Source organism: Lissotriton helveticus, chromosome 1_1, assembly GCF_964261635.1.
Source record: "Lissotriton helveticus chromosome 1_1, aLisHel1.1, whole genome shotgun sequence".
NCBI classification, from domain to species: domain Eukaryota; kingdom Metazoa; phylum Chordata; class Amphibia; order Caudata; family Salamandridae; genus Lissotriton; species Lissotriton helveticus.
Genome location: NC_136057.1, coordinates 750745995 through 750773107, shown reverse-complemented (window position 1 = coordinate 750773107; position 27113 = coordinate 750745995).

The following is a 27113-nucleotide window of genomic DNA, read 5'->3' as shown; positions in this document are numbered from 1 at the left end:
GTGAGCTTTTGAAACATAAAAACCTCACGTGCTATTGCTAAGCAGTATGGAAGAGTGCAAAAACAGTGCAGCAGCAATTTATATATTCTTATTAATGTTTGAGCTGCTCCAAGCATTCTTCTTGAGGTTGCCTGGTGGCTGGTCAAATGAAGCCGCCACTCATGGGCAAAAGTCAGATACCATTACAGTAGCTCTAACTTTGAAATATGCGCTATGCAAGGGGATTCAGTAATCAAGGTGAGCATTAAATATAACAAAGTCCAACTCTTGGTTCTGTAATATTGAAGGAGCCAGATCAAGATGTGCTCAATTATTTCATACAAAAGTAGGGTATAATTACACAATAGCCACATTATGTTCTATTGCACATGCCCAAAATAATGTTTGCTGGATATCAAAAATAGTGCATTCCCAGCAACCGGACTGCTTAAAATGTGATATGTGACAAAGAAGCCGTAACTCTGCATCTTTCCTGTATCACCGGTGATACTGCCGGCATGGGGCGCGCACTGTAGATTTGATGCTGATGTGGAGTGAGGAACAGCAGATAAGACCGGGTTTTATTTATTCGTGGTTAGAATAGCTTTCACTCCGAGCTCTGCCTCTGAGCAATGAATAGGACGCTATGATTCACGGAGAGTGAAGTGTTATGCCTGGGAGCGAGGCGGTCCTTTTAATGCTTTAGAAGCGCCGATGAAAGGATACACGCATCCGTTCCCGGTAGATTGCTCGACAGACCTGTTTTTGTCTTGAGCAGAGATCTGCTCTGTCCTCAACCCACAACTACGCACGTTCAGGCTCCATTTAACACCGTACGAAAAGGCTTAGATTAATGGCAAATAATGTAGCATTGTTGTCACGGTGAGAGGGAGGTGTGAGTCAGGAAATTGCGGCCCATGATGTGCAATAATCAATGCTCGGCAGCGCACACTCATGCAAATGAGCGGACGAGACAGTGCTTTGATTAGACAGACAGTTCTTCTGCTTGTATTTGGTTGGGGCTGTGTGCATGTTTTAGGCGAGCATGACCCGAACAGGTGACTTAGTACATTACCACGAAGTCACGTGTTCAAATCCCTATTGTTCCACTCAGCCTTTCATTCATTCATTCGACGTGGATAAAACAAATCCCAGTGACATCGTGGCAAAAAAAACTAGGTCGCGGTCAGATGTGCTCCCGAGGTACAAGTCTCTTCTTCAAAATTAAAATGAGAGGGGCTAACGATGAAGCAAGCATTTGTTGCGGGGTGTGACTGCGGGAGAAGGAGGAAGGAGCTTACGCAGAAAAGGAAATCACGGATAGTTCCTGGCGCAGAGAGGGCAGTCACTTTGGGGGCCACTGACAGACGCCTGGCGTTTCCCCGAGGCGCTTGTGGTTGGAACGAGGGGTCGAGAGAAAGAGAAAGACCCGAGCACAAAAGGAGCGAGAGAGCTCGGGTGATGCTAGACGCTACTTGGGAAAACGGCTGTTGGAAATGGAAACGTCAGACACTCACCACCAACCCAGAACCAGAGAATACAGGTAAGCTGCGCGCGCTGCCAAACACACTGCGCATGTGCAACAAAGTTCTTTCACGCTCAGTGCGCATGTGTTGTTAAAACAAGAGCGTCGATTTGTTCTATGAAAGGATGGCTACAGGACATTAAACTGATAGCACAAACTGGCGCTTGCGCCTAATAGTATCACTTACAGTTTGAAGACCAGGTGATGCGGCGGAGAGTCGCGACAAAAGAGCCAGGTGAGTGGGTGGGGGGGTGGCTGTGTACGTGCGTGTGTATGCAGTGTGTGTATGCAGTGTGTGTGTGTGTGTGTGTGTGTGCGCGCATGCGTGTGTGTGTGTATGCAGTGTGTGTGTGTGCCTGCGTGTGTGTATGCAGTGTGTGTATGCAGTGTGTGTGTGTGTGTGTGTGTGTGTGCGTATGCGTGAGTCTGGCTGTGTGTGTGCGCGCGCGAATGAGAGAGGCTGCTGAATGTTAACCAGGAGATGTGTACGGCGCCGGGCCGGGCCTGGTGTGCGCGTCCACAGAGCAGAATCGCCGCGCGTGCCCCGGTCTGTCTCCCTTGAGAGGCATCTCGACGACAATAGGTCTCGAGAGCGAGACCTAAAAAGGAGCTATCCCAACTAAATCCTACATGCCTAGAAAGTGAACTGGTGTTTGGGTTTTGTTTCACTGTGAGGACACACTAACCTCAATATGTAGTGTACGCAATCTTTATATATGAGCACCCTGTCCTGTGGACTTACAAGTCAACTTTAGGGGTGACATGAATGTCTAAGAAAATATATAAAAATAGGATTTTCAGACATGACAAAGACATTTTACCCATGTTTCACTGCAGCATATTTAAACTGCAGCCTAGCCATAGAATATTGGCGCTCCTGGCATTAATATATTTGTATATAACAGTAGGAGAGAGTCAGGGAAATTGCATAAACTATGTGAGGTGGGAACTCCTGGTTCCCGGACTAAATTATAACAACAATGGAGGAGTGCCCCCTCAGTCAAGAAAGCAGAATAGTTACTCTGTTTCTGGAGCTAAGAGCTCAGGTCAGCGCATTGTGCCCCACCCGTTATCGGACAGTACATGCCCTTTTAGAAGACCCCTCACTCACCAACCTAGTTGGTGACATGCTTCATCATCGGGGTCCCACCCCATAGGCCGAGTGCCCACAGGGTGTGCTGCGACACCTGACTACAGTGGAGCTGGTTAATTTTTCTTTTATATGTGCATAAGAGTTAAAATAACAAGTGTGTTAAAAAGGGCCAAAACTACTCACTTCAAGTCTTTATTCTTGAGTGCTTGAACCCTTATAAAAACAGTGTGGCACCCGTGCCTATTTAGGTAGGCTTTGGTGTCTCAAAACGTGGAGTGCGTTAAAAATAGCTAAGTGTGCTATGTGAGATTTTAACAAGAAAAATAATAAGGTCTACATGTTTCAACCAAAAACATAATTCAAAGGTTTTCGTCAGGACCGTGGTGATTGAACTGGGTGGTCCACACACACTGAGATTGCAAAATTGCGATCTCATGTAAAAAGGTGTGTCTTTTCCTTGTTCGGGAAAAAACACTTAAGGCGGTAACTACCGCTTCATGGGCATCCGCAAATCCGCAAATTGAACGAGGGCAGGACGCACCTTAGCGACAATGGCAAACAATGTGCCGTGACATTTACAATCCAAGCTGTGCTCTCAGCATACCATTCCTTTGAATACCTGCCGATTAAAGTAAGGCATCACGTGGAGGAAATGCCTTCTGTTTGGCTGCATCTGAAATTCATGTCCCCTAATAAAGGCCCCACTTTCTCCAAAGGGACATCTCAATCAAATAGAGTATACACATTCTACTTTTAGCGGCAGGTCTTGACACTGTTAAAAAGAAAATCTTTGTCAAGAATTGTCTTCACCTACGTCTAACTCTCCATCAAAGAACTCATTAATGTGGTTCTTAACTCAGCTCCTGAGGATTCCAACCTATTCCGGTGACCACATAAAATATCTTTCCATACCTCAATACCTGGCTCAGGAACATTCATCTTTCCCGCGCAAAATGATTGTTGCACCAAAAACGGAAGTGTGCACAGCGCTAAAGCAGCTTTGAATCACATAGCACAAAACCCTTGGTTAGCTATGCAAAGTGTGGGGGCGTGGCTTAGCGCCTGGAGAAGATGGCGGTGCTGGCGTGAGCGCTCAGTCGCGGCTGGGGCACACTAGCGGACCGCGTCTACCTGCATCCCCACCGACGGAGGATTTCATCGTCGGAAGGTCTCCAGCATGCGTTGAGACCTTTTGCGGGAGCTTCTGTGGTCGCTCGATGCCCTTTCCGAGCAACGCTTTCCCGGACGCGGCTTCATGACGGCCGCGGCCGCCTTTTTGCATCCTCTCTCAGTGTGACGCTCCTCACGGCTGACTGACCATCGGATTCGACGGAACCTCGCAATGCTTGGTACCTTCTCCTTTCCTCATGGTGAGCCATTGTATTCTTACTAAAAGACTTTCTTGCCTTGTATAGCCTCTCACCCACTTTTCAACGTTGCCTTTTATTTTTCTTCTTTACACGAGCGGCCATTTTGTGACTTTGGAGGCATTTGACCACACTGTGCATGCGCAGCTTCACCTGGTTACGTCTCACCTTTTGCTGCTTCTTTAGCTTCTTCTACTCACCAAAGACTGATTGAGGCTCTGCTGCATAGGTTATTTAGCCGCTCTCCTTCATGGCAGTTTTGTTCTCATGTGTTTATCTGCAGCATAATATGTTCATACGGTCTCCAGGCGTTGCCCATTAGCAGCTCACCCCTTGTTGCTGCTTTTCTCTCCCTCAGTCTTCAGCAGCCCTTGCTTCTGACTATGTGACTATGTGACTTCCTCATCCTTTGTTCTGTATGTGCAACTAGTACCCAATCTTCCATTGGTGTAATTCAAAGACTTCTGTTATTTACATCTCTCAATGCTGACTACCCTTCCTGGAAGCTAAGGGGTTCTTCTTTATATGTCTCTTGGATGCGTTACTGGTAGAGATTGTTTACCTTATGGCAGACTTACAACAAGTTGCGCCAACACGACCTCAAAGCGCACTTTCATCAAAAACTCAAAGGTTTTTTCAGCATTGGCCCGGTCGGAAGCCTCACAAGAGCCTCCTGTTCATATGTCGAAGCTGACCATGGAGCCCCCTACTCAGCTCACCGGGAAGGCTACTGTTAAACGACTAAAAAAGGACCCCCCCTCACCATCTGCATCTATTGAGTTGTTATTGGAGGAAATAAGGGCACTCCGCCCTTTTATGGAAGAAACTAATGCTAAATTGCAGGTTCTGACTGACAACTGGACACAAATGGAGAAGAGAGTCACGTCGGTGGAACGCACTGTTTCTTCTCTTCAGGAGTCCTCTGCTAAGGTCTCACATCTTCACTCTCAGATTTCATCTCTCCAAAAGCAGGTCGAGGATCTTGAGAACAGAAATCGACGTAACAACCTGCGCATCTACGGCCTGGTGGAGGGCTGTGAGGGGAGTGACCCTATTGCTTTCTTTAAATCTTTTCTTCCTAAGCTCCTGCATCTTCCAGAGGACACTGTGCTCAACATACAGAGAGCCCACAGGCTTGGTAAAGTTCCCTCGTCTGCTTCTACCTCGACGAGACCCAGAGGCGTGATCATGTATTTCTTGCAGTATACTGACCTTTTAAAGGTTCTTTCAGCGGCTAGAGCTTCTCCACGACTTGCATGGTCTGGGTCCCCTTTGTTTTTTGCGCAGGACTACGCCACAGCCACGGCCAATCATCGTAAAGCCTTTTTGGATATGAGACCTGACCTTCGATCCATTGGTGCCAGATATGGGCTTTTTCACCCCTGTCTTTTTAGGGTTACATACAACAATAAGACATAAGACGACAACTTACGAGGATCCTGTGTGACTCCAGAGCTTTCTGAATTCTTGTCGAGGAGCTAACATGGATACTTCTAGACCCTCTTCTTCATTCCCTCCTTGACTCTTCTGTCTATTGAAGTCTTGCTCACTTTAGATTCTCGTGTTCCACACATGAGTTTATCAACAGCACCATAGGTTCACATGTATTGTGTAACTGTTCTTTTCTTTTTTTTTTTCTCTCTTTCATGTTGATCCTGTTGTTCATAATTTCCACTGTTTATTCTCCCCTTTGCCTGTTGTTTTTGGGGATATGACCTCCTTGAGGTTTTTATTCTTCTCTTGTCCTTTCTCCTAACGCTCTCAACTTGTTTCCACAGATCATATACCATGTTCCGTGTTTCCCCAGCTGGGCGGCTCGCTGGCCCTGACCGTCTTGTCTCCTCCGGTTGGCTTTGCCCCCCCTCCTCACACGTTTGGTTTCCTTCCCTGGTTGTGACTCCTCATTTCTCCTACCTGTAAGTACGTTTCCCTCCCTTATTGAAATGTTAGCTTTTGACTCTGTCCTTACCTCCTCTTCCCTGCTATCCTTTCTAATTGTTCTCTTCTTAAAGGTGTCACTTCCTCTCTATTGCTTTCAGCTTCTTTCTTTTCATCTATTTCCTATTTCATCATCTCCTACACTCCTTCTTCATTCATTTTTCCTTGTTTTTCTTTGTTCTGAGGTTTTCTTTCATTGTAGTTGCTATCTTTTTCCTATTTGTCTTTAATGTCAGTACGTATTGTTTCATGGAACGTTAAAGGTCTTAACTCTCCCATTAAGAGACAGCGAGTTCTCTCTCACCTTGCCAAATTGAACGTAGATCTTGCCTTCCTGCAAGAGTCTCACTTATCTGAAGCGGAATCTGTTAAGCTTAAAAGAGGCTGGGTGGGAGAGGTGTGTTTTGCTCTTGGAGATGGTAAGCGAAATGGTGTCATTATTCTTATCTGTAAGTCTCTTACTTACTCCTTGTTGGCTACTGAATCAGATTCTGAGGGTAGGTGGTTGTATGTCAAGCTTTCCTTGAGGGGTGTTCCACTCTCCCTTCTCAATGTTTACGCTCCAACAGGCGGTGCCCACTTTTTTGGCGCGAGATGGCTACTCGCATCACTAATCTCATTGATGACAATTTCATTATGGCAGGGGACTGTAACAAGCCTCTTGATCCATTTGTGGACCGCAACTCCAAAGCTTCCTTCGTTCCAAACAAGCCTCATAAACTCTTTACTCACGCAGTGTCACAGCATAAACTTATTGATGCTTGGCGTCTGTGTAATCCAACGACCAAAGAGTTTACCTTTTATTCTCCCTCCCACCATTCCCAATAACGCATTGACTACATTTTTTTATCCCACCATCTCTCACAGTCTCTTACTCATGCTGAGATTGGCCCTATTCTTTTATCTGATCACGCCCCAGTCTCTATTAATATTGATATCTTACCCAAAATCATTGGACATAAGAGGTGGCGGTTCAATAATTCCTTACTTTTGGATCCCAAATTTACCGGATGTATGACGTTACAACGCATACTTTTACCACGCATACCTTTACAACGCGGTTTTTACCACGCATACCATTACAACGCATAGCGCTTAGAGGTGCTGGATAGTGGTAAGTATAATTTTCTAATCCAACTCCAGTCCCCGTGGACACTAGGGAAGGTGTTGGATAGAAAATGTAACTTATTCCCTATCCTAGAGCGCCCCCCAGCGCAATGCGTTGTAATGGTATGCGTGGTAATGCCTGCGTTGTAATGGTAGTGCGTTGTAAAAATTTCGTTGTAAACATTACATACCAAATTTACCACCTCCTTCACTGATTTTTTTAATGAATATTTTACCTTCAATGATGCCCCTTCTATTCCTACTCACACTATTTGGGATGCATTCAAGGCCACAGCTAGGGATTTTATCATCCGATATGTGGCTCAGAAACGGAAGACTGCACGTAAATACACTAATGACCTTCTCCACAAAATCAAGGGTCTGGAGCACTCCTACTATACCTCTCACTCAAAGGAAAGCTTCACAGCACTTATTGATGCCAAGTTGAAGTTTAATAAAAAAATCCACAGAGGACGCCTCTCTCTACCTATTGAAATCTCGTTTGAAATTTTATGGTGGGAGAAACAGAGCAGGAAAAATTCTGGTGAATTATTTGAAAATCAAACACAACAAATTAAATATTAAATCTGTATTTGATGACAAAGCTGTTCTTAGACATAATGACAGTGATATTCTTGATGAATTTTCCGCATTCTACTCTACCCTTTATTTCTCTGAGACTCATCCCACTCCCCAATCCCTTTCTGATTTTTTCTCTACTATTCGTCAACCAGACCATTTTCCTATTGACCTGACCTCTTTGGAATTGGACATATCCCAGCAAGAATTACTTTCCGCCCTTAACTCTCTCAAAAAAGATAAAGCTCCAGGGCCTGATGGATTCACTGTTGAGTTCTATCTTCATTTTTCCAAATTGCTCATGCCTAAATTACATTCCCTTATAGATTCTTTTGTTACCCTTGGCAGCTCTTCAGGTACCTTTTCTGATGCTCATATTTGTATTATTCCTAACGAAGGGAAAGATTCTCGATATTGTAAAAATTATAGACCGATCTCCCTTGTCAACATTGATTATAAGATTTATGCCAAATCCCTCGCAGCTCGGTTAGACCCCTTTTTACCTGAATTATTAGGCCCCGAGCAATCTGGATTTGTTAAGGGGCGCTTTATTACTGACAACACTAGACTTCTTTTTAATGTTTTGTCTAAATCCCCACGCTTTCAAGATTCTCTAGCGGCATTGCCTTAGACGCGGAGAAGGCGTTTGATAGGGTGGAATGGACCTATCTTTTCTCGACCCTCAAATGGTTCGGTTTTGGCCCCAAATTTGTGTCCTTAATCTCCTTTCTTTATTCCAATCCCAGAGCAGCGGTCTGTGCAAATGGTCTGGTTTCCTCATTTTTTGAGTTGGGTAGAGGTGTCCGACAAGGTTGTCCTTTATCCCCTTTTCTCTTTAATTTAGCTTTGGAACCCTTTCTCTCCAAACTTAGGCAAAATCCTGACATACACGGCTTTCAAACTTCCCATTCTCACATTAAACTCGCTGCTTACGCAGATGACATTTTACTTTTTATCTCCAACCCTACTGTTTCTATTCCTGCCTTCCTTACTGAAGTACGTGATTATTCACAGATCTCTGGATATAAGTTGAACAATGACAAATGCGAATTGTTACCCCTTACGAAATTTACCTTCAAACCTGATTTTGCTGCTTATAATTTCACTTGGAGTTCCTCTCACATCAAATACTTAGGTTTACATGTCACTCCCTCCATCGCAGACACGGTTTCATTATGTCTCAACAAATGCACCCAGAAACTTTCCGATCTTACCACCAAATGGCATCCACTCTATCTTTCATGGTGGGGACGCCTCGATACCATTAAAATGATGTTATGTCCCATCGTTTTGTATACTATTTCTAATATTCCAGTTCCTATCCCCATGAAGTTCTTTAAGAAAATTAACACCATTCTTTCTTCTTTTCTCTGGTCAGGCAAAAAACCCCGTATGTCTCTCTTTAGACTAACACGCCCTAAATCTGAGGGAGGAGTCAATTTTCCTGACTTTCCAACCTATCACAGGGCTTTCCTTTTGCGCCAGGCCTCCTTCTGGCTACGAGACCCTGATGAACCTTGTCCTTTATGGCTTACTGTAGAACGTCTCTCTCTCGCCCTTTACTTTTGCTGAATTTCTATCTTTCTCTCATAAACCACAGCTATCATCTATTCCTATACATAAATTCACTGTCAAGCTACTCCTAGCCTCCTCCCCGGCCCTCCCTCCTCTGTCGCTGATTTTTTATCCTCTACCATTTGGCATAATAAGAGTCTCCTTATCAATAACAAACCTTTTTATTGGAAATCTTGGGAGCAGAGAGGTTTAATTTGGGTTTCGCAACTTTTTTCTCATTCCACTTTTTTATCTTTCTCAACATTATGCCACTCTTTTGATCTTCCCGCTTCCTTTGCTCGTAAATATCTTATACTTAAAGAAGTGGTAACATCTACTTACACCCAGCTCCAGCACTCTCACACCCATTCTCTGTCTCCTAACCCCACCTCACAACTTCACTCCTTGTTAATTGCTTCTTCTAAAGTCTCTCTCATTTACGTATTTCTTCATGCCATACCTTCTCCCCGCCCAAAGTCTAAGGTAGAGGAACAATGGGAGTGTGACTTTACTACTTCTTGGTCTATTTCTTTGTGGGATAAATTATGGACCAAGATTCGCAAATCCTCTAGGTCTGCCACTTTAACACAGACACTATTTTTCATTTATAACAGACTTCTTTTTACACCACACTTGATTAGTAGGAAATTCTCTTCTGTCCCTGACTTCTGTTGGTCTTGCTCTGCACCCAATGCAACTCTCTTTCACATGCTCTTCTCTTGCACTATCGTTCATGATTTCTGGAAACAAATTTGGACCCAAATTAATGACATTTTTCACACTCAAATCCCTTTTTCTTTTATTCACATTTTTTAGGTAGTCTTTCCCCTTGCTGGGATCATGTCACTTTTGATGTGCGAATCATTGATTTACTGATAGCGGTTGCATTCCAACAAATTACTGTTAACTGGAAGAATTTTACGAATATCTCGTTTAAAGCATGGTGGTATAATGTCTGTCACAACCATAGGTTGGATACTGCCTTTGTCTTTCCTCTTCATATGGCAATGAAACGCACCAATTATGGCTTCCTATAACATTGTACCTTGATATTTGTGCTAAAAATTCATTTAATTTATCACCCATTCAACAAGAAGTCTCCAAACCTCCCTGATTGACCTTATTGTTCCCAAACTTTTTCCTGTATAACAGATTTTACTACTATATCCTTTTTATTCTTTATTGTATAACCTCATTCTGTCTTCATAACCAGTTTGCCTTTTGTTATTCATGCAGTGTTTTCCTAGATTGCTTTTGCTTCTTTTCTGTATCACATGTGTGTATTGTATTGACACCTCTTATTGCTTAATAAACTCCTTTTGAACTTAAAGCTATGCAAAGTGTGTGCGACCACATCGCATAGATTCTATGCAAAGCTGTATCAACTAAGTACAAGGTGGCAAAACCTGGCTTTTTTTGTAGACTACTCATATCAAATGGAAATAGGTGCAGATATTCGGCAAAAGGTCAATCTTGTGATATTTCCATGTGTAAATTGTGTATTCTGAATTTAATTAGCTGATTATGCAGTTTACTGTTGCACGCTTATGTGCACGTACAGATTTGAATGGTGTGCCTCACTTGAAAACATGTGCAAGACACTGCTTATCCGAATTCACACTGTGCCATGATTGTGTTTAGCGCTGGGCAAACAAGGCTTTTTTAGTACAAGCACGACCAATGACATTGTCGGTGCATAATGCTATAAAAGTATGGTGCTGCACAGTATTTTGCAGTTCACACAATGCACTGCTGCAGATATCCAAGCAGTAGTGTGCCGCACAATCTTGTTAATTCTGGGCCTCAGTGTAAACCACCTGATTCACTTTATAATCTCTATGGTGGGTTCTCACCTGCATCCTTGGCCAGGGAATAATGCCTTTTTTAAGTGATAGCACTAAAATAGTAATTTATCAAGTGGCTCAGCATCATCATTAGTTCCTGGCAAATCTATATGATATAAAATATAATTATACATACACCCTTCAACATCACTAATCTACCCTGAATGACTTTGGGGCAACAGCGACTTTGCGCATTACTTTTTGAGGTGTCCCTTATATCAACGTGATACTCAAACTGTTAAAGAAAAAGGGGATATTCCTCCTCACGTGCTCCAGAATGTCACTGATTTGAATAAATGTGAACAGATGTTGGTAAATCGATTAATTGTACTAAACAGCAGGTTGTGAAAACTAGAAATGAGGTGCATTGCTCGAGAAGTCTTTTCCAGAGCATGATACTTATTAACAAGTGACATACAAAGACTTATAGGTATGCTTTTTTGATTATCATAAATTACCTTCATTATGAATGGCAGTATAGAGAAAGTAGAAATGCTCTTCAATCATTATAAAAGCAAGGGGAGGCCCCAGTTTATTGCTTAGAGGAGTCGCAGGTATTTCTAAAAGCTTGTAGCATCTTTTATGCACTTTCGATTACTTTTGCACATAACAAATATTTTCATGCTGCGAACTGCTAAGTGTCATTGGCCTATGATTAAGTGCAAAATGCTATGGGTGTGGAATTGTGGAATTCTAGTGCCTTGACTGACACATATATTGTTTTCTGCGCAACTTTTAATCCTACTCCTTGACCCATGGTATATGAAATACCTAAATAAATGATTTGATGAACAGTGAATGAATGCAGATCGTGCTTCACATTCGAAATGTTTGTAAACAGATAGATCGATGCAAAGCATTCTGGCAGATACTTTACTTTATGGCGCCAAGAGTATTGAGAGCCCTGGCACAGAATTCAGTTTAAGTGCACATCGGGAAACAAGTGAACAGAAAATGTATGATCCTGGTGCACTGCTGAAGAAAATTGCAGCACAGATGGATTATAGTAACCAGGGGTAAACAGGGAGGGCTATGAATTTATGTTTAAAAAAATGTACTTATAGATATCGTTTTTCGTGGAGCTTTTTTTTGTGGAAATAACAAACGTTTTCCAGGAGTACCCCATCAACTGGTGCATGAAGAGTGGTCTTGGATATCTGTGTTTCTATAAAAAAAAATAATGATAATACATCTACACCATGCCATACGCGAAATTTCATAGGTATAGATTCATGATTTTTTTTAATCAATACCTTAATATTCCCTTCCCACTTCTCTTCTACTGTAGTCTCGTCTCTAATCTCCCGAATCTTCTCACTGTGCGAGTTTCATGGTGTCAGGTACTTTTTTTAATTACCACTTGTAGAAATACACGTTGATAATGTTCCATATATCATTGCCACCGAACCAAGGCGTATCCTTTTACATTTGTGACACTTTAGAAAAGTTCATGGGTGCGATGCGGTTTGTCGGGTATGGGGCCCGAGGGATGCTCAGTACACCTGTTGTTTAGGGAGTCCTTTACGAGGCCTCGTTAACATTTCATGGCGTGCTCAAACACCTACACCGTGCTTCCTCTCTAACACCGTATTTACTGAGTGACACATGTGCTTCCGTTGTATTCTTTCTAAGTAAATCCGAGATAAAGGTGCTTCATTGCACAGAAACACTGCATTTAACTGCTGTGTACCACAGACCTGCAGGGAGCGGGGGTTAGATTATCAGAAGGGGCCGCGCGGATGTTTACGCTGTATCCGGGAAACAGGTTAAGAATTGCAACCTGGCCCTTTTAACCGTGTTAAAACAGTCAAACAGGACTGCGAGGGTAGGGTGCACAGTACGGTACTGACAACCCCGGCTCTCTTGGACTTCCTTCATTGTGATGTCACTGCAGCGACATTTCCAGCAGAGAAGTAATCTCTGTCTCTGATCTGTGCTGGCCCCCGCGGTAAGTGGGGCACGAGCGACTGGCAATGCAAGAAAATATATGAAATGCCCAAAACTGCATATGTACGCTTTTGAGATTTGCTTTCCTCTCTGAAATAAAAAAATTAAAAAACGACGACCTACTTGTTTCTTCTCCTGTCGTGAAAGGCAGGCATTACTTTTGGAATACATTGCTTTGAGCGGAATTTGTTGAAAAAAGCCCTAGATTTGCGGTTTTATTTAGATACCGCCCATGCTATGAGTGATGCAGTGAAAGTGTAATACTGGGACCGCATGTCTCTCCTTATTAATGCAAAGAAGAGAACAATAACAAGCACAGGGACACTCGGGCTGGCCTCCTCTCCTCTTTCATAAGGCTGCATTTAAATGAATGCATGAGAGCGCGGACTAACCTCCAAGGTCAGGACAAGATGTTTGGAGCCATTTTAATTCTTGGAAGTGAAACAATAGGATGTGTCCAACTTTAGAAATATTTCCACTTTTCTGGAAGACAGAATAATTATATCCAAATGTTTTAAGCCGCAATACCGGGTCAGGGGCTTCCACGTTCTTTTTTCGGGAGAGTTACAGATTTAAAGAAGTAAATAAAGTTTGTAATGAGTCTAACCGAATGGATGAGAAAGTCAAATGTTTTTCCTCAGTTGACTTTTGATTTCAGTTTTGTGCCGGGTTTTGCAACATGTATTTTTGCAATCCTAGGTTTGTTCATCTTTGATTCTGAATTTAGAGGCATTTCCTTCTTAGATACATTACATACAATCTATAAATAAACAGGCTTTGAATTCAATACAAATCAAATTCGATGTGAAGGAACCAATTTATATTATGGGGTAAAACCATTATTTTTTTTATAGGTTACATCCTTTTTTAGTTGTGTACTCCTAAACATCTCTAAAGGATGCGCAAAGGTTTTACTAGCCAAAAGGTGCATATTTATCAAAAAGTCTCGCAACGCAACACAGCATCACAACTTGTTGGTCTGCCTTTCACAACAGAGAGGGATCAGAAATTAACCATATCTATCCAGATATGGCGCTTTCCTGCTCTCTGGTGAAGTGAGTGCTTCTTAGTATCAACTCAAGCACTCTTGCACCACGGTTCCAGGGTGCCTGCGTTACATGCAGGATTATTTTTGTGCAAGAAGGCTCACCTTCCACCACAAAAACAATCCTTTGAGGCATTCTCCTCTTTCTATGTCTTCTGCAGAATGCAGCACATGTAGAAGGAGGAAATAACGAGAAGAAATACAAATATTTCTCTTAATTATGCCTCTGTTGAGAGAGCATACCATTTAGATGCAATCCCAGGTTTACTAACCATAGTAAATCTGGGGTTATGTCAAAATCCATGGGTGGATGCATGGGAATCCCCATGTTCCACCCAGGGAACGTCTTCTGAACACACAGTAATGCAAGGCAGCAATTTGTGCAACCTTGCACTATTCTGCATTTACTGAGCCACACAAGGTGACTTTGTGTGGCTCAATAAATACCACTAAAGGGTTTACATTGTCTTGCATCACCTTGCGTGATGCAAGGCAATGCAAGCCCTTTGTTAATTTGCTCTTTGTAAATTTCTATATCCCATTTTGAGACCCCATCTAATATCTTATGATTGTTAATTAGTTTGAGAAATGCACATGGGTTCTCACATTAGAGTCTGGCAGAGTGTTTTTATTTACGGAAAACAGCACCTATGATTTCCACTGTTTGTGTGGATGACAATTCCGTTATCTTGCCTTTTCCCTATCCGTGCTCTCATGAGTGCTTTCAATTTGGCCTGGGGCACCTTAGGATGTTTTGAAAGCAGACATGAAATTCCTGACCCCTATTTCTAGCTGGGGAAATTTAGGGGCATATTCTCAAGGACTTATCGCTGATTTATCAGCACTTTAGCACCGCAAAAGTGGCGATAGATTTATCGCCCTATTCTCAACTTGGTGCAAACTGCCGATATCGCCAGTTTTCCAGCTATAGCTGCCGCAAAAAACATCGCCACGGATGAGAGCGACAACTAACACTAATGATATGCAGAGTAGGCGCTCCCGTGCTAAAACACACGAAAACACAACTTCGCGATATTCTCAAGAAGTGCCTGAACTGAAGTTTGCGACCCTACCTGCTGTGGACAGCTTGATTCGCCGTTGCTGGGTTCGTGTTTGTCCCCCTCCCGCCGCCGCACCAACCACCTAGCGGCCGCCGAGAGGAGGGGAGCGTCTGACACCGGAGGATAGCGGGGGTTGAAAACTCCATTTCCCAACAGCCCCTGCGGCGAGAACAACGCGAGGAGAGCGCGCCAGGCGGCGCTTTAAAGAGGCGTCAGACCCGCGTCGCGGGAGCGCGCGGGAGTGCCCGGGGCTAAGCCCGGGCAAAGGGCGGGCCCTCTGTGGCCCTCAGTGGCTGAGGTAGGCTGGGCTGGGCCTGGATATTTTCATTTTCACTGTCATTGATTGTTCTGGCTTCTTCTAACTTGCCTGACAGTGTTGAAAATTAGTACGTTTCGGTGAACATTATCTGCGCCATCTTGCCTCTCCCCCTGATGCCACACTTTTGTCGTGCGCGCCCGCCATTTTGTTAGATGCCCCGATCAGAACGAACCCTTTTGCATGCCGCTGGCCCCTGACATAGCCTTTCGCCTTCACTAAGCCTGCACGCTGACCACCCCCCTGCTTGCACCTGCCTTGAGTCATAAACCCCTCTTCGGCGCTGCTCTGCCCCAGGCCCTCATCCTGTTCCCAGCGCGACACCTCCCTGCTTCCCTTTCATGATCTCCGGCCCTTAGATGCAAACCCCCTTTTTTCCCCGTGTGCCCGTTTTGTCTTCCCCGTTCCCAGGCCGACACCCAGCTCTGCCGATACCATCCCTTGCCCCTCCCCGTACTATAGAAAGTTTCCCCCATCAAAGGATCCCCGGGTTGATCAAAGCCCCCACTCCATGAGATCCGATCAAACCCCCACATTTCCGTGAATCGGCGGAATATCCAGCTGCGTGATACTCATCACCTGTTGTGACTAGGGTGGGGACTTCGACTGTAAATGTGTGTGGGAACGGGCTCAAAGGGAGTTCCGGGAATGTCTTTTTCATACATCAAAGCTTTAACATGAATGTGTAATGTACAATAAAGTCATAAACTTGTGTATAAGAGGCCAGGCCTCAGGGATGCAGTTAGAGCACCTCAGAACGATACCTTCTGTCCGTTTCGTTGTGTTCTCCTCCGGAGAGAATAAAAACCTTGTTTCCTGCTTTCCAGTCTCCAGCGCCTGCCTCTTCATTGATTAAATAACTAGAGGGTCACAGAGGCAATACCGCCGGGCAAATATCGATTGCCCCCGACCCGCCGTCAGGTTTTTACAATTGGCGTCCCAAGCGTGGGGCCCATCAGCGACTCGTGGATCCAGTGGGAGAGGTCCCGACGACAGAGTGAACGACTGCAACGATCGGGAGAGCTCTTGCCCAATAGACCCTCGTCTGGCAGCCGATCATCCGAACTTCACTAGTTCCGAACAGACCTCTCTCGAGTGATCTACGGTCCTGACTGGGGACCATCAGGAGTGCCGTGAGAAATACGAGAAAAAGAGGACGATCGGGCGCTGGATTCGGAAGACAAGAAACTGTCCATATGGTCCGGGTAAGGTCGTGTAATCACGACAAGTTGCGAAATAATTGCTTGATTGCTTGATTGTTTAAAAATACTAGTATTGCTCTTTTTATTTATTTGGAGATTCACTGTCTACAAACGGAGAAACAACGGGCTCTCTCTTTGCAAGCAGTGGAGGATAGGTAGGGCAACAGCCGTGCTTATTTTTTCTCCCCCACTCAATAATCACTTGAAACTGAACTGTTGTTCGCAAACTATTGTTTCCTGGAGATTCCCTGTCTGCAAACAGGGAAGAGACCACCCTTTTTGCAGATAGTGAAAAGGGTAGGTAACGCAGATCTTTGCGGACCTACTCATTCTCCCCATTGTTATTTATTGGTCTTTTGTTATTTTGATCCATGAGGTATTCACTGCCTGCAAACAACGTAGAATAGAAATATTCTGTCCAGTCTTTGCACCTAGTGATAAGATAGGCAGTGCTGACTTTTTAGTCCCTCGTTACGAGCCGTCATGCCTGTCTTCTCCCCACTGATTAATAGCCTGTTTAGCCCGGACCGTGTATTAGAGGTGGACCATATAGCTCCACTAGAAGGCACCCCTAATAAGGACATGTTCATAAACTATGGATTAGTCACCATAGCCTATAATAAATTGTGGCACAGGTATACCGAAGATAGTCAAGACAAACAGTGGCCACTGGCAGGATCCTTTGACCTTGATAAAATAGAAACGTTAGAAATAGCCCTTCGAAATAATAAGACAACGCCAATTATGCTCGACAGTCTCGGTATGTGGCGCAGAGAGGCTATGCAACGACAGAGAAAAGACGAGGACAAACCAAATAGAGAAATATACCGACAGGACAACCTCAGGACATCGCTACCCACAACTTATCCCCCGACACTATGCAAAAGACGACCAGACTTAGGGCCAGCCCAATGCGCTTTTTGTAGGTATGTCGGACACTGGAAAGCCCAATGCCCGACTCTACTGAGCGTGAGTAAAGGCAAAGGGCCGACAGGAACGACAGACCGGCAGTACAAGAAAAAGCGCGAGACAAAGAAGAACCCGACTTACATAGACAGACCAGACAGAACCACCACGTTTGATTATGCCCGATGGCACAGATTTCGCCAGGACAATTTCAGCGGCATGCTCAAGTTCTCCTAGGTCGGGCAACGTCAAGACGGGAACCCAGCCTCGTTTCAAATTCACAGACGGAAAGAGATAATTATGACCAATAACTGTTTTATATTCGTCTTGGGTCTTTGTATGTCGTACTTGTACTGTCCCCCCGTCTGAGTTTGTGTGTATGTAATGTACAAATCTGCGTCATCCCTCTACACGTGTTTCCGTGTTACTCAACCTCTGTTAGCAGAAACTTAGCATAAAAACAACCTGAAAAGAAAGAAATGGTAAAACGAAATCCGTAGACCATTAATGAACTTGAACTTTTAATTTAACACAACAAACAAGGAATAATAACGGTAAACTGTAGAAAATGAAAGTCAAACAGAACATTCGCCCCCCCCATTCTGGAACCTTCCAAAGTAGGGCAGGGTTACGGCTACGCCCAACCAGCGGCAACCCATATAAGGCGGGCCCGGCCGCCAACTCTTGGTCAGGAGATCTTAACGTATGGGGGAGCCGGAGGAGAGGCAGGAGCCAGCAGCCGGGGCAGTTGTAGGTAGTCCCGCCACATGTCTCTTCAGCCAGCCGCAACGGGCCTGGATAGACTTAAGTAGTCCCGCCACATGTCCAGAGAAGAACGAGGCACCTCTTCCTTTTCTCTTCCGTCACAGCCGCAGCAGCCCTGGACGGCGGGATGTCCTGCACGTACCTCCACAACAATTTGTCCAGGTTGGGCTGGGAGGGAGAGGCGACGCGGACGAGCCTCTCCCACCTCCACCGATAGGAGGTCTCCCAGCCCCCGGCCCGACGCCGAACACCCCCAGTCAGGCGATGGTGCCAATACTTCCACAGCACCGAACACACCATGGTGGCACCCCAGTACTTGCGCAGCACCGAACGTGCAATGGTGGCCATACTTCCACAGCACCGAACACACCATGGTGGGACCCCAGTACTTGCGCAGCACCGAACGTGCAATGGTGGCCATACTCCCACAGCACCGAGCACAGGTCTTGGGGAACACCGGATGTGGAGAAACCTTCATGCGGGGCGATGAAAAGGAGCGGCCTGGAGTGCACCGGGAGAAGGAGACGATGCGAACCAGTCTCCCTCGCCCCCCAGGTGGGGGCATCACAGCTGCACCCCAGCCGAACGTCCCGCTTTCACAAAACAGAGACCTCTTCCTTTCACTCCGAAGGATCTCTCCCACTCTTGCAAACTCGACGAGAGTGGCCCCTGTAGGGCCTCAAAATGGCGTCTGGGTCCGCTGGAAGGCGGGCCCCGGCCACTAGAGTAACTTTGACCAGCAACATAACTCGAACATTTGCCCCCTGGAGCACGAGCCCCCATCTCCGACAGCATCTCCACAGCCTTGAAGATCCTACAAAGGTCCCCGGCGGAACCTTCGGCCTTTGCAGGCTTCCGGTAAGGGACGGCTGCCTTGATCGCCAACGAAACAAACATGACATTGCCACTCCTTCTGTTAGCATGAATTCTAGAACTGCCGAAAAGGACTCTGGTCCAAACTGCCAGTAATGGGAAACATTTCCCCCTGATGCTGCTTCCGGACTGAGCCGGCCCCGCCCAAAATGGCGCTGGTATCAATCGGAACTTACGAACACCTCGTGGTGTTCCTTCGCACTGATATAAACTTGATGTTCTGAGATTTTATATGATCCTTTGTACACTTGGCTAGAAAAGACAAGGAGAACTCACTCGACGAACAGTATGAAAGGATCCCCGTTACAAATGTTGATTACAAATGTACAAATGTATTATATTTTTTTATAACTGATGTAAACCTCATTTACGACGTACACGTACGGTATGCATATAGGAAATCTGATTACAACCATTACGATTATGCTTCTAAATTATGAAAATAAATGCCCCCGAACCCCCAGCCAATTAATAGACGTTTTAGTTTCTTACAAATGAATGAGTCAAACTTTCCGATGTTTTTATTGCCGCAAACGACACCCCCCACTGTACGCACTTTAGCCATTGCCACGACCGGCCAAATACGACCGCACCCTCATAATCCACATGCTGAAATGATTTTGCAAAATAAAGTTTTTTAAACTATGGACGGGTATTGCATGCTTTATTTTAAAAATGTGGGATCGGTGGGAAAGTTCTTTTCTGTGCACCCTACTCTGCTCTCTCTTTAAGGTTAAAAGAAGATGGTTGCCCAGCCCTGGAGGACGGATCGGATCGACAACACGACACTCCGCCTTCAAAGTACGCGACTGACCCATGAACTCTCGCGTAGGGGAAGACCTTGACTTCCAAGGATGGGTAAAACGAACGGTGTAAATGAAGGAATGTAAAGGGAGGGTGAAATGAAATAATGTAAATGTTATAAAGTACAACGTTCCAAAGTACCAGGGAACGGAGCTGACCCAAGAACCGAAGAACCTTAGAACGCCACAGCGTTGAAAGAGGTTTAAGGATCCCGATAGTGAGATACATCCTTTGACTAGATACCTCGCACTAAGCACCTCTGGTTTCCTTTTTACGTTTCCCCGCCCACGACCTATATGGACACACTACCCCCCCCCGACTCCAGAAACCATATCCCTGGGGACCCTGCCCCGAGGAGGAAAGACGAGTAAGAGGTAAGTAAAGGACTTATGAATCCATGTATTTGAATGTGCGCGAACGCTGTCTCCCCCACCCCCTTTTTTCCTCCCTCTGCAGGTTACATCAGAAATTACAGCCGAGGTGTGGCGAAGATCCGAAGCCTTGCCATGTCTAATACACGAAGCGGACTAGCGCCGCAAGGTGGTGTCTAAGCACGCCTGCAAACTACTCACGTATCGAACAAACCCGAAAAATTAGCACAACCTGATAAAAAGTGATCACCCTTAAACCAGACTGGACGAATGAACCCATGTCACGTATGATGCGAAACTATGAGGGAATGTGTGTGTGTGACTGAGGCGTCGACCCAACTGGTCGAAGGACCGAGAATGCGAGAAGTGCGACAACATGGTACCTCCTTTCTTCTTTCCTTTTTCTCAAAGCACGTCCCCTCTACCCTGTCTAATGCTCAAACTGCATGATTACAAGATCCTAACGCAGACCCGTGAATGCCCTTTACTGCGTAATGCACTAAATAGCCTTTCTTGAATACACTGCCACCCTCTCTGTTGCACGTGTACTATTTAGCCTGCCGTTACGCTCTCTCTCTCTCTCTCTCTCTCTCTCTCTCTCTCTCTCTCTCTCTCTCTCTCTCTCTCTCTCTCCCTCTATTTTTTTACTCCCACTCTTCCGAGTGATTAGCCCCGAAATTGGCAGACTGCCACCCCTAGCACACCACCTAATTGGCTTCAAATACCGTCAGTATTTGCACAAAAACTTGTCTTTAATACAATCACCCTGAGGCCGCGTCATTACCTCTCCTTTTCCGCTAGAAGTCAATGAACCAAGGTTGGGCCGTAAGGGAAAGGACAGGTAAGACGACAGAGGTTCCCTAATCTGGCCCGAAATAAGGGAACTACAGGTCAACGGCTCCTATGGTATAAAACAAGGACCTCAGAATACGCGACCCTCCCCTCCCCGAAATGTCGCAATACCCAAAACCGGAAAAATTATCACCCCTGTTACCTCCCCTGTATCAGCCGCCCAAAAACCTGGAATTATGAAACTACCCCTCATTTCCGGTTGTGAGAGATGGGTCGATTTATGCCCTTACCACAAGTTTCCTATGTCCCTGGTTGTTTCCCATAAAACCCCTGTCCTTCCTAATTAAGTAATCGGGCTGTAAAAGGTTACGTAGGATCCAGAATGATGTTTTACAAGGTTAACAGACTAGTCCAAGGTAAAGAAATCATCAAAATGAACCCCGTAGTAGTTGAAAGGCAGGATGCATCAATAGAAAGGAAATGTTTAGCCATGTTCGTCTCCCGGCAAAATACCTGCGTAGTAAATAATTGTAAAGGAAAGTCATAGTAAATCCAACAAGCCCGTCTCCGGTCATTCATATGCCAGTTGTGAACACCAATATAACGGGCATTTTCATTCTTTGCCTGGAGCTGGGAGAGAAATAGACTTTTTGATTATCTTCATCTGCAAATTCTCTAAAAACTGTCTTTTCAAACTTGTTTAAGGGTACTGCTGTTGGAGGAGAGAAGGACCGGATGTGGGAGCACGAGGCCTGACTGCAGACTAAGGAACACCTGCGACATTAGCCAAGGCGAGACCACGACAGAAAAGAGCTGCAGGACGAGGCACTGTTTTCGACAACATGAGAAGAAAGGGTCGACCTGATGTCCCTGCTCGATGTCCAGTGTCTGTCGACAAGTCCCCGCTCTCTGAATTCGGTCACACGCTCGCCTATTGGAAGTCTCTCGTTCCCCTAGTTTGTTCCTAATTTGGCCTTGCTCCATCCCCCTTTTCCTCTGACCTACCCTATGGACTGTTTTGTACGCTCTTCTTCCATCTGAACTTTCTGACAATCACCTCAAAGAACACAGGGCGAAAAGGACCTTTCCGACCAGGAACGCGAGGAAAGGGTCGTGCCCTGCAACGCAGAACTTAGAACCGAGCTGGACTCGTAGCTCCACCGCCGGTGCTCAACAGCGCCAACGAAAGGCAGCAAAGAACATTTGACATCCCCAATCGCCGTTTCTGCTAGACCTCATTTCTCTCCCAGCCGCCCTTGTATTGATCATGCTCCAATCCGAACCTGATATATATGTAATCACCTGCCAGTATGAAAGGTACTTGCTGCTCACGCTACAGAATCGTTTTTGTATTGCATTTCTATGACTTTCCTGCTAGACAAATTGATCAAAGTTTATCAAATAGGCCCACCTCCTAAAAACTAGAAATGTTAAAATGTATTGTTTACGACTCTTTTCATCTAGGATTCCTACCGTTTTCTTTCTCATGCCCACCACAATAGAACCGAGTAGAAAATGAACCAGCAAGATGTCTTGAATATGTTAAAGGGAGGACTGTTGAAAATTAGTACGTTTCGGTGAACATTATCTGCGCCATCTTGCCTCTCCCCCTGATGCCACACTTTTGTCGTGCGCGCCCGCCATTTTGTTAGATGCCCCGATCAGAACGAACCCTTTTGCATGCCGCTGGCCCCTGACATAGCCTTTCGCCTTCACTAAGCCTGCACGCTGACCACCCCCCTGCTTGCACCTGCCTTGAGTCATAAACCCCTCTTCGGCGCTGCTCTGCCCCAGGCCCTCATCCTGTTCCCAGCGCGACACCTCCCTGCTTCCCTTTCATGATCTCCGGCCCTTAGATGCAAACCCCCTTTTTTCCCCGTGTGCCCGTTTTGTCTTCCCCGTTCCCAGGCCGACACCCAGCTCTGCCGATACCATCCCTTGCCCCTCCCCGTACTATAGAAAGCTTCCCCCATCAAAGGATCCCCGGGTTGATCAAAGCCCCCACTCCATGAGATCCGATCAAACCCCCACATTTCCGTGAATCGGCGGAATATCCAGCTGCGTGATACTCATCACCTGTTGTGACTAGGGTGGGGACTTCGACTGTAAATGTGTGTGGGAACGGGCTCAAAGGGAGTTCCGGGAATGTCTTTTTCATACATCAAAGCTTTAACATGAATGTGTAATGTACAATAAAGTCATAAACTTGTGTATAAGAGGCCAGGCCTCAGGGATGCAGTTAGAGCACCTCAGAACGATACCTTCTGTCCGTTTCGTTGTGTTCTCCTCCGGAGAGAATAAAAACCTTGTTTCCTGCTTTCCAGTCTCCAGCGCCTGCCTCTTCATTGATTAAATAACTAGAGGGTCACAGAGGCAATACCGCCGGGCAAATATCGATTGCCCCCGACCCGCCGTCAGGTTTTTACAACAGCCTGAGGAAGAACTTCCTACCGCAACTTATTTGTTGCTTCCTCGTATTCTACTATCGGTCAGTCATTGTTGCATCCCCAGGACTATATTTATTATCTTATGTATATTGTTTTATCCTTTTATATCTCCATTTTGTCTTCTGGAAGCAAATTACCTCTATAACAGTTTTTCGTGGAATAATACCACTGAAGATGTCTAAAAAACTACGTTCAGGAAGGGTCGTGGGAGGAAAACCTGGTACAAAAATTGATATTACCCGTACAAGAAATAAATCTGTGAACAATCCCCCGCTGAAGGGTCAATGTCAACTTTTTGAGTTATGGGACTTGCCTTCTCCTAAAAAATCTAATCATGCTGCTAAAGGAGCTCCCTGTGCTATGGCTCAGGAGGTCCATACTCCAGGTATCACAGACCCCCCGTCTTTTCCCATGCAGCCCGTTCCATCTCAATCTGCGGTAGCAGTGTCCTCTTCCCTCATTCATTCTGTAGGGAAGGGAGATAGTAATCTTGATCTCCCGGTACCTGAATGTGAACTTGCGAAGCAACCATCTTTGCCTCAAACCCTTCTGAAGGATAGGTTGGATGGGGATCTGTCTTCACTTTCCATTGACCTCGAACTCTGTGGCCGCTATGTAAATACAGCTAAATTGGAGACTCAGGACCCCATTAAGCCCTCGGGCGGTGCTACTCCATCTGGGCTAATGTTGTATAGTTCTACCCCTTCGCTCAACGGTCAGGATATGTCCGATTTGCTAGATGTTTCCGGGAGTCCGGGTCTCAACCTATCTGGTATTTGCCGTCCAGTGGAAGCGTGTGAAAAACCGATCTCTGAATCCATGATTGCTCTGGAACAATTATTAGCCTCCATTCTATCTCTTTTGGGGAAATTTGTAGGCAGCTCGGATTGTATCTTGGAATCAGTTACCCAAATACTGAAGTCATTGGTACAAAAGTCGTCAGATATGAGGAGTGTCCCCCTCCCTATGACTGAAACAGCTTGCCAAAGGGGAAAATAAGTGGGCCTATAGTGGATTCTGACATGAAGGCTGCAACAGCAGGTTTGGAAACACACATCGCAGCTATGCCTCTAACCGCAGTGCCTAATTGTATTAAGAACTCAATTCTAGAGATCGAGGAAGAAAATAACTCCACTTCTGGCCCTAAAGTGGTTCAAGATCTATTCCCTATCTTTATGTCTGAAAACAAAAAAGAACCTACGGACTATAACCATGAGGTAAAGGCAACAAATGGTAAACATAAAAATAATAAAGGGAATAAAAGGAAACCCATTCGAAAATACAGGAAGAAAAGACAGCGTCGGGTTATTTTTCAAAATTCGCTGGCTGCACTGGAGAACGAAGAAATAGACTTGGATCCCACCTCTACATCCCTAAAGGCGGAAATTGAACTGAACTCACCCATCTCTACATCTTTAAAGGTGGAAAGTGAAATGTGTCCGCCAACGTCTTTGGATGTTATGCAACAAATGGGGGATCCTTTTTCAAGTCTCTCTCCACCAACTACGACTGGAGCTCCATTCCAATACCCATCTGGGGCCCTTAACCCCTTGGCCCCTCCTTTCTCTACAGCTTTAGAGTTTGAAGACCGCTCCTTTCCTGATCGCCTTTTAACAACTACAAAGGCTCCAGTGGATACTCTTGTGTTAGACTTTTTACCCTTATTTGATGTAGACCTACCCCTAAACAGAGCCTGGCTTCTTAAGTGCTTTAGCGAGATTGAAAGTCTTCACCATATCCAAACTAGGGATATTGAGTTAGTCTCCCTGTTGGGTGAAGTCAGGGTATCGAGTATAAGGGTTAAATTCTACTCTCCCATTATTGTAAATTTGATATTGCAGCAAGCCGAGAATTTCCAACGTACAGGTATTGACATTCTCCCGATTTTTAACCCTGGTACTACAAATCCTTCTTTTGGGAAGGTATTTGGAGGTGATGAGCAAAATGGGGTGGCTTCTCCTCTTACAGACCTAAAGATTTGGGTCTCTAAGGGAAAACGCTCGGTTTCGCAAGTGAAGCCACTTCCGCTAACTCAGAATTCCTCCTTTACAGAGGATTACAATCGGTGGAATTGGCTGCATAGTGCATTATCTACAAAAACCAAAGATAACCCCAGTTTGTTCCATCATCTTTAACACTTTACTAAAAATTATTTCCTGGAATGCGGCAGGGATTCACAGTAGCCCAGAGAAATTTGATTTCCTATTGTCCCTAGGAGCTAACGTGATTTGCTTACAGGAAACCTGGTGTATTAATATGCTGGAGGTTCCTAAAGATTTTTACGTTTTGGAAGTCCCTGCTGCCCCCTCCAAGAAAGGTCATGCTAGGGGGGGAATCGCCTGTTTACTATCAAATAAACTGCAATGGAGATTCTCCCATTATATTGACCCTAGTAAACTTTTCCAAGCCATAACCATTGAAAATCTGTTTAATAACGGCACAAAGTCACCTGTTGTAATTCTAAATGTATATATCCCTCCAGAAGAGTCTTTTAACGTTATATTGAAGCAGGTATTTCGATATATTGACCAAATCAAAAATGTCCCATCCCCTCCGGAAATCATGCTTGTGGGTGACTTGAACTGCAAAATCTCTAATTCCAGTCTGAGACTTTTTAGGAATAAATCTAAAGAAGATGCGCACTTTGTTCCTCAAGCACTCTTCCCTGATAAGTTAGTGACAAATAAAAGAGGGAAGATTCTGCTAAAAGAATTAGCGGACATCGACGGTCTTATCCTAAACGGGAGATTCCCGTCTGATGTGCCTGCAAAATTTACCCACAAATCTCCTTTTGGGTCTTCTATCTTGGACTATGTAATCGCAGACTATGGTTTGTTTCCTTCTATTCAGGACCTTAAGATCATACCTACCTCCTTGAGTGATCATAGCATATTGTTTATAACTATTTCCTTAAATCCCATGACCACTGCGCCTTGGACTCTTAACGGCAGTGATGCTACCTTTCACGCCTCTTCGGGTAGGTGTTTCTGGAGTCCTTCTGCCATTAATGGGGTAGAGGATTTTTTATCGGATACCCTATTAGTATTAAATAAGTGGCGCGGGAATGAAATAGTTTATTTTGAAGAATTTATGCGAAATATCATCTTTTATGCTAAAAAAACTTCCCGACCTAGGAATGGGGTAGCGGTCCCTAGTATATTGCGTATCCTGAATAAGGAAATCAATAAATTAGTCCGTGAACAATATCTAGATAGAGCCATGGAACGCAAAAAAGAAATTTCCAGGCTAAAAAGAAAGAGATGTAGACTCAAGTTACAAATAAAAAAGGTAAGGGAGGACAATGTTTGGATCAATTTGAGGGAATCTGTTGCTCATGGCAGGGCCAGAGAATTTTGGGCAATAATTGGTAAGGGGTGCGGTTCTAGATTAAGCCCCTCTCCCATCGCTATACCGGAAGAGGTATGGATTACGTATATTCGGGATCTGTATGCAGGGAACGGGACTATTGGTGATGATATTGCATTAGATGCTACACCCGAAGGTCTCATTGATTACCCCACAGAAGAAAAAATCGAGCCGGCTATAAAAAATATGCGTGTCTCTGGGGCAATGGGCCCTGATGAACTCCCCATGACGG